Below are 9,173 nucleotides of genomic sequence, written 5' to 3' on the forward strand. Positions count from 1 at the left end.
ACTTTCTGCATCTCTAACCTGAGGAAGTGAACATATACAGTTATACGATTCTATAAAGGATATCGTCCCTCTAAAGAACTTTTCGCTGAGCTCATATTCGGATGACATGAACAATTAAAATTCTAAGAGCTTATAATATTTAAAGTAGAACTTCACTGCCTTCTATTGCATTAAACAGTTGACAAAGGCCTGTGTCTGGCCCTCATGACCATCTTACGGGTAATCCATCTAAGACAGAAAAACTTAGGGCCACAGTAGATGTTTAGAACCCAGACGAACACCCTAAGCAAATACAAGGAGAAAACCTGTGTGTGTGTGTGTGTGTGTGTGTGTGTGTATATATGTATGTGTATATATATGTGTGTGTATATATAAATATATATAGTAACTTTACATTTTCTATACATTTCATTCTTATGTTATTTATATATATTATACATGTATGTGAATGTGTGTATATAAATTATACACACACAGTATTATACTTATAAATATTTATCATTTTGATAAAGGTATATTGATTATATCACTATATTGATTAGACCTCATTGACATTTGTCAATTATATTCATTCATACACACACACACACACACACACACACACAAAAATGATGTGTGGGAAATGAAATCCAGTCACGATCAAGCAAATCAAGATCACATGCCTCACAAGTTGTAGAACTGGAACTGGAGGCTGTTTCCTGATTTCCAGGCCAGTGCTACTTCAATTTGTGTAATTTCCTTTCTAATTTCATTTAATTTGTAGTTTGGTTTAACAAGGAATGTCTGTGATGAATAAAGTAGTCATGAATTTTCCCAGAGCTATATTTTGATGGAAAATTTAAAATATGGCTTGCATATAGCTGAGGGAAAATTAGTTCATCCTGCAAAGAGAGCATAACTACCAAATAATGGACTTTTCTTCCTAAAGAACCCTCAGAATTTTCCAACTACTAAGAAACAAGGAAACAAGGTTTATTTTAAGCAGGTAAACAACTCGTTCTTACATGTCTTGAGCTTTTGAATTAATTTGCAGAATAGGCTATTTATTAGGCTGGAGCAAAAGCAATTGTGTTTTTGCCATTAAAAGTAAAGGCAAGGCCAGGCATAGTGGCTCACACCTGTAATCCCAGCACTTTGGGAGGCCGAGGCAGGTGGATCACCCGAGGTCAGGAGATCTAGACCACCCTGACCAACATGGTGAAATTCCATCTCTACAAAAAATACAAACACTGGCTAGACCTGGTGGTGCGTGCCTGTAGACCCAGCTACTTGAGAGGCTGAGGAAGGAGAACTGCTTGAACCTGGGAGGCAAAGGTTGCAGTGAGTTGAGATCCCGTCACTGCATTCCAGCCTGGGTGACAAAGCGAGACTCCATGTCAAAAATAAATAAATAAATAAATAAATAAATAAATAAATAAAGGCAAAAGCTGCAATTACTTTTGCATCAACCTAATAGTATAAACAGAATGGAAGACAGAAACAAAGGGAACAAACTGAAGTCAGATGTTAAGGTACTGCTCAGGAAAAAACCAAAATGCATTCCTCAGAGAGCCTGTTGTAAGGATTGTTTGCATAAGGATCGCACAGCATATAGGAAGCATCTACTATAAAACCTAAACCTGGGCAGCAGTGAAGACACCAGACACAGTCCCTCTGCCTGTCTGCCTTCTTCCAGCAATGAGGGCCTTCATAGTAGGCTGCAGAAGCCTCTTCTGTGCTGGCTGCGGCTGGCCGCACAGCAGAGAAAGCTTTGTCACAAGCCTCCCGCTAAGCCTAAACCGTGTTTCTTGAAAATTGGAAAACACAGTCGCTGATTTTAAAGCCCTTTAAAAATGAAAACATTAATAGAACCACTGATTAGTTCTCTTTTGGAAAGCCCCAACTATTAACTAGAAGTGTTGTTGATGTAAATACTTTGCCTGGAGACAAAATGTAAGTACCTGTGCACTTGAAAGTTTTACTTTCAAGGACTTCCACTAAGCTCTGAAATGTTAAAATGGTCATAAGTATATCCTTTTGATATGACTAGTCTCAGAAAGAATAATTCATAAAGTAACGTATAGAAAAATATCCAAATACATAGACTCTCCTGCATGTATTTCTCTTTATTGTGTACAATTGCTCGATTATATGGAGACCACGCAAGCATTGTTTGGGACCATTTGCTATTCACCCATTAATTAACTCTTCATAGTTCTTTAAATTATATATTTAACTTAATTAAAGTAATAAAATGTTAAAATAGCTCTAGACTTAGACTTAAGGCCAGCTTTAAATGAAGCTTTATTTTTATATCAACGTGTTTAGTGCTTACAAGTGGCTACCTGTGACACTTAAAGCAACTTAATAAATGGAAATGGTCCTGTGACATGGTATCTATTATAAAGAGTAATTAGATTGGACCTCCTTTTTAACAACAACAAAAAAATCATACTTCAACTGCCATTTATTTCTCAAAAGTCACAAATTCTTACTAGTCAACTGTAACTTTCCTAATAATGTGTAATATATAGCTCCCGTCACCTGATGCCAGATTCTACTCTACACGAAGTTTTTAAAAAGAAGAATTAGGAAGACACAAAGAATTAAATTCAGAATGTGTCCTGGACTATCGAGATTCTGAAACTATAGCAGCTTCCTAGAATAACTCTCTGACTTACATTTCATACAGCGATTTAATTAAGTGGCTTGGTTTATGAGAGATATTCTTCACAAAGTATAATCCAACCCCTAAAGAGTATTCCACTGCAAGGATTTAAGGAACTATGCCAAATCAAAAAATCATTGCAGATTTAGACTAACATTTAGACAAAACTCACTTCTTTCTTTGATGAACAATATTGATGGAAAATATGGAAAAGAATACAATCATGATATTCTGTCATCAGTTTTTATCATACTCCAGTAACATAAAGAGTACACAACAAGTAACTAGGGATACCCTAAGGAAGTGATACACTGGGAAGCCCTACAATACTATAACCCCCTTTACCTTACAGCTAAAAAGATAGAACCTTCGTTTTTAACAGGTAAAATGAAGAACTTGCTTCATTTAGACATTAGTTCTGCTTGAAATAGCTTCAATGTTGTTGCTTTTCAAGTTTTATGTCTCTTTAGATCCCCCCTACTGGGATTAATTTTCTCTAAAGTGATCTCCTGCCTTAAACATCAGTTTGAAGGCATACAGCTTATCAGCTGCCTTTTCCCCAAGGTGTAGGATCTGTGTTTATAATGACAACTGGCATGGGGCTCTTTTAAGCCAATTTCACATACACCATGACGTGTGAAACCAACAATGCAAAGCTACTCTCACAGTTTTCTTCCCATAAACAAATAATAACGAGCCTCTGAGTAGGATGGCTTTGTGTGAAACTCGGAGATGGTGAGCGCTTTCCTGCCACCCTGCCAAACTATTTTGCACTATCACAACACCTTACAAAAACAGGACTTAAATAAGTCAGACAAGTCAATCATAATTTTTGAATTACTGGGAGTATTTTTCTGTCACTACACTAATGAATAATTCATGTTAACTTGCATATCTTTATATTTAGCACCAAAGAAAGAATATTTCGCTTTTTCAAGTTTTATAAATTTTGTCTTAAAACTACAAAAAAAAATTAGTATATAGTAATAAGTGATAGAAAAAAATCTCTACTGTCCAGTAAAAACACAAATTTCATTTTGTTATAGTAGTGACTCAAAGAAGTCTCCAGGCACAACAGGAAAGTAAGTTTTCTTATTTTAGTGTATAAATTTAAAAAGATAAAGTGATAGAGTATTTCACTGTTTTGCTGATTTGCCTAAAGGATTTCTGCCTTTTCAAGTTGGCAATTCGCATCCAAAACCTTCAAAAATGATGGCTAGAAATATGTTTAGTTACATGATAAAACAGTTACAATACGTTGCAAGGTAAAAAAAAAAAAAAAAAAAAAAAAAAGCCTACAGAGCATGATCTCATTTTAAAAAGTCACTGATAAAATAAGTTCCTATGATGAGGAATGGAGGTCTCCAGCTGACAGAGAGCAAAGAACTGAGGCTTGCTGACAACTATGGGCGTGATCCTAGGAACTGATTCTCAACCTCAGCCAAGCCTTGAGACTACTGCAGCTCTGGCCGGCAGCCTGATGGCAACCTCCTGAGACAGCTCTGAGAAGAGACTTTTCAGGTTCAAGTCCTGGTATACCACTTACCAGTTCTGTGACCTTAGGAAAGATATTTAACCTCTCTGTCGTCTCAGTTTTCTTATCTGTGAAATTGAAATAATAGTAACACAAATGTCATAGGGTTGTTGGGAATCATTTAATTCTTTTACTCTGTATTTGTTATTTTTTACAGACTATATCTCTTTCTGTCACCCAGGCTGGAGTGCAATGATATGATCACAGCTCACCACAGCATTGACCTCCGGGCTCAGGGTTCAAGCAATTTTCCCACCTCAGCCTCCTGAGTACCTGGAACTACAGGTGCACATCACTACACCTGGCTGATTTTTTTTTCTTTTCTTTTTTTTTTTTTTTTGATACAGACAATGTCTTTTTTTTCTTTTGATATAGACAATGTCTCAAAAATAAATAAAGAAATGGCTTCAAGGTGTTGCATTAGTCATCTATTGCTGCATAACAAATTTCCCCAAAATGTTACAGTTTTAAAACAACAAGCATTTGTTTTCTCACATTTTCTGAAGATTGAGTATCTGAGAGGGTAGATCTGGCTCAGGATTTCAGGAGGAAGGTTGGAGCCAAGCTGTCTGATGAGGCTATAGTCATCACAAGGCTTGACAGGAACTGAATCCCCTTCCAAGTGCATGCACGTGACTGTCAGCAGGCCTCAGTTCCCAGCTGGCTGTTGGCAGAAGGCTTCCACTCCTCACCACGTGGGCTTCTCAATAGGCTGCCTGAGTGTCCTTGCAGCATGACAGCTGGCGTCCCCCACAGCCAGTGAGGAGTGTGAGTGTGCCTGAGCAAATGAGCAGGAGAACATGCAAACAGAAGCTTCGGTCTCTCCTAACTCAATCTCAGAAGTGGCATGCCATCACTTTTGCCACCTGATATTGGTCACGCAGAGCAACTCTTGTTAATATGAGAGGAAACTCCGCAGGGGTGTGGCTACCAGGAGGTGGGGATTTGGAGAAGCCGTCATGGAGGCTGGCTTCTACTGTCATGGAACTGGGACTGAAGAGTGAAATTTCACTACAGAGATAAATTTTTTTTTTTTTTTGAGAAAGGATCTCACTACATTGGTCAGGCTAGTCTCCAACTCCTGGGCTCAAGTGATCCTCCTGCCTCAGCCTCCCAAAGTGCTGGGATTATAGGCTTCAGCAACCACACTCAAAGAGGAATTTTGAAAGTCAAAGATAAATCTAGAGATGAACACTATGTTTAGGAAATTGCAGACTGTCTGTCACTGGAGCTGTTTAAGCAGCCTGGGCATCTCTTGGCCTTGCTGAGGAAAAGGATACTCAAGCACAAGGGTGATTGGACTTGAACCTTCAGATCCCTTCCAAGCCTGGGCTTCTATGACTTTTTCTTTCATGTGGTCAACTCTAATCATAACTAGGTAGTAAGCCTCTTGGAAACCTGAATCTTTGTGTCCACCCAAGTATTCCAAACAAAGAATGATCTCTATACATTTTTTTTATTATACTTTAAGTTCTGGGGTACATGAGCAGAACGTGCAGTTTTATTACATAGATATATACGTGCCATGGTGGTTTGCTGCACCCATCAACCCATCACCTATGTTAGGTATTTCTCCTAATGTTATCCCTCCCCAGCCTCCCAATCCCTGACAGACATCAGTTTGTGATGTTCCCCTCCCTGTGCCCATATGTTCTCATTGTTCAACTCCCACTTATGAGTGAGAACATGCGCTATTTTGTTTTCTATTCCTGTGTTAGTTTTCTGAAAGTGATGGCTTCCAGTTTCATCCATGTCCCTACAAAGTACATGAACTCATCCTTTTTCATGGCAGCATAGTATTCCACAGTGTATACGTGCCACATTTTCTTTATCCAGTCTACTATTGATGGACATTTGGGTTGGTTCCAAGTCTTTGCTATTGTGAATGGTGCCACAGTAAACATATGTGTAAATGTGTCTTTATGGAAGAAGGATTTATAATCCTTTGGGTATATACCCAGTAATGGGATTGCTAGGTCAAATGGTATTTCTAGTTCTAGATCCTTGAGAAATCACCACACTTTCTTCCACAATGGTTGAACTAATTTACATGCCCACCAACAATGTAAAAGCATCCCTATTTCTCCACATCCTCTCCAGCATCTGTTGTTTCCTGACTTTTTAATGATTGCCCTTTTAACTGGTGTCAGATGGTATCTTACTGTGGTTTTGATTTGCATTTCTCTGATGACCAGTGATGATGACCATTTTTTCACATGACTGTTGGCTGCGTAAATATCTTCTTTTGAGAAGTGTCTGTTCGTATCCTTTGCCCACTTTTTGATGTGGTTGGTTGTTTTTTTTCTTTAAATTTCTTTCAGTTCCTTATAGATTCTGGATATTAGCCCTTTGTCCAATGGATAGATTACAAAAATTTTCTCCCATACTGTAGGTTGCCTGTTCACTCTGAAGATAGTTTCTAAAGAGCAGAAGCTCTTTAGTTTAACTGGATTCCATTTGTCAATTTTGGTTTTTGTTGCCATTGCTTTTGGTGTTTTAGACATGAAGTCTTTGCCCATGCCTATGTCCTGAATGGTATTGCCCAGGTTTTCTTCTAGGACTTTTATGGTCCTAGGACTTACGTTTAAGTCTTTGATCCATCTTGAGTTGATTTTTGTATAAGGTGTAAGGAAGGGGTCCAGGTTCAGTTTTCTGCATATGGCTATTCAGTTTTCCCAACACCATTTATTAAATAGGCAATCTTTTACTCATTGCTTGTTTGTGTCAGGTTTGTCAAAGATCAGATGGTTGTAGATGTGTGGTGTTATTTCTGAGGCCTCTGTTGGGTTCCATTGGTCTATATATCCGTTTTGGTACCAGTACTATGCTGTTTTGGTTACTGTAGCCTTGTAGTACAGTTTGAAGGAAAATTTATAGCACTAAATGCCCACAAGAGAAAGAAGGAAAGATCTAAAATTGATACCTTAACATTAAAATTAAAAGAACTAGAGAAGCAACAGCAAACAAATTCAAAATCTAGCAAAAGACAAGAAATAACTAAGATCAGAGCAGAACTGAAAGAATTAGAGACATGAAAAAACCCTCAAAAAATCAATGAATCCAGGAGCTAGTTTTTTGAAAAGATCAACAAAGTAGATAGACTGCTAGCCAGACTAATAAAGAAGAAAAGAGGGAAGAATCAAATAGATGGAATAAAAAATGATATAGGGGAGATTACCACTGATCACACAGAAATGCAAACTACCATCAAAGAATACTATAAACACCTCTATGCAAATAAACTAGAAAATCTAGAAGAAATGGATAAATTCCTGGACACATAGACCTTCCCAAGTCTAAACCAGGAAGAAGTCGAATCACTGAATAAACCAATAACAAGTTCTGAAATTAAGGCAGCAATTAATAGCCTACCAACCGAAAAAAGTCCAGGACCAGACGGACTCACAGCTGAATTCTACCAGAAGTACAAAGAGGAGCTGGTACCATTCCTTCTGAAACTATTCCAAACAATAGAAAAAGAGGGAATCCTCCCTAACTCATTTTATGAGGCTAGCATCATCCTGATACCAAAACCTGGCAGAGACACAACAAAAAAAAGAAAATTTCAGGCCAATATCCCTGATGAACATTGATGCGAAAATCCTCAATAAAATACTGGCAAACTAAATCCAGCAGCACATCAAAAAGCTTATCCACCATGATCAAGTGGGCTTCATCCCTGGGATGCAAGGCTGATTCAACATACACAAATCAATAAACATAATCCATCACATAAACAGAACCAATGACAAAAACCACATGAGTATCTCAATAGATGCAGAAAAGGCCTTCGACAAAATTCAACACCCCTTCATGCTAAAAACTCTCAATAAACTAGGTATCGATGGAACTTATCTCAAAATAATAAGAGCTATTTATGACAAACTCACAGCCAATATCATACTGAATGGGCAAAAACTAGAAGCATTCCCTTTGAAAACTGGCAGAAGATAACCATGCCCTCTCTCACCACTCCTATTTAACACAGTATTGGAAGTTCTGGCCAGGGCAATCAGGCAAGAGAAAGAAATGAAGGGTATTCAGATAGGAAGAGAGGAAGTCAAATTGTCTCTGTTTGTAGATGACATGATTGTATATTTAGAAAATCCTGTCGTCTCAGCCAAAATTTCCTTAAGCTGATGAGCAACTTCAGCAAAGTCTCAGGATACAAAATCAGTGTACAAAAATCACAAGCATTCCTATACACCAATAACAGACAAACAGAGAGCCAAATCATGAGTGAACGCCCATTCACAATTGCTACAAAGAGAATAAAATACCTAGGAATACGACTTACAAGGGATGTGAAGGACCTCTTCAAGGAGAACTGCAAACCACTGCTCAAGGAAATAAGAGAGAACACAAACAAATGGAAAAATATTCCATGCTCACGGATAGGAAGAATCAATATCCTGAAAATGGACATACTGCCCAAGGTAATTTATAGATTCAATGTTATCCCCATCAAGCTACCACTGACTTTCTTCACAGAATTGGAAAAACTACTGTAAACTTCATATGGAACCAAAAAAGAACCCACATTGCCAAGACAATCCTGGGCAAGAAGAACAAAGCTGGAGGCATCATGCTACCTGACTTCAATCTATAAATGTTTGTTAATTGTCTGTAGCCCATATGATATATAGATATATTTAGATATCTATAGATAAAGATATCTAGATAGATAGATATTTTTTAATTGAGAGGGAGTATCACTCTGTCATCCACGCTGTAATGCAGTGGTGCAATCTCAGATCACTGCAACCTCTGCCTCCCAGGGGATCCTCTCGCCTCAGCCTCCTGAGTAGCTGGGACTACAGGTAGACACCACCACACCTAGCTAATTTTTGTATTTTTGGTAGAGACAGGGTTTCACCATGTTGGCCAGGCTGGTCTTGAACTCCTGACCTCAAGTGATCCTCCCACCTCAGTGTCCCAAAGTGCTCGGATTACAGGAGCTAGCTACCACACCCATCCCTCATATGACATTAA

Source organism: Macaca fascicularis, chromosome 8 (genome assembly GCF_037993035.2).
Source record: "Macaca fascicularis isolate 582-1 chromosome 8, T2T-MFA8v1.1".
Taxonomy (NCBI): Eukaryota; Metazoa; Chordata; class Mammalia; order Primates; family Cercopithecidae; genus Macaca; species Macaca fascicularis.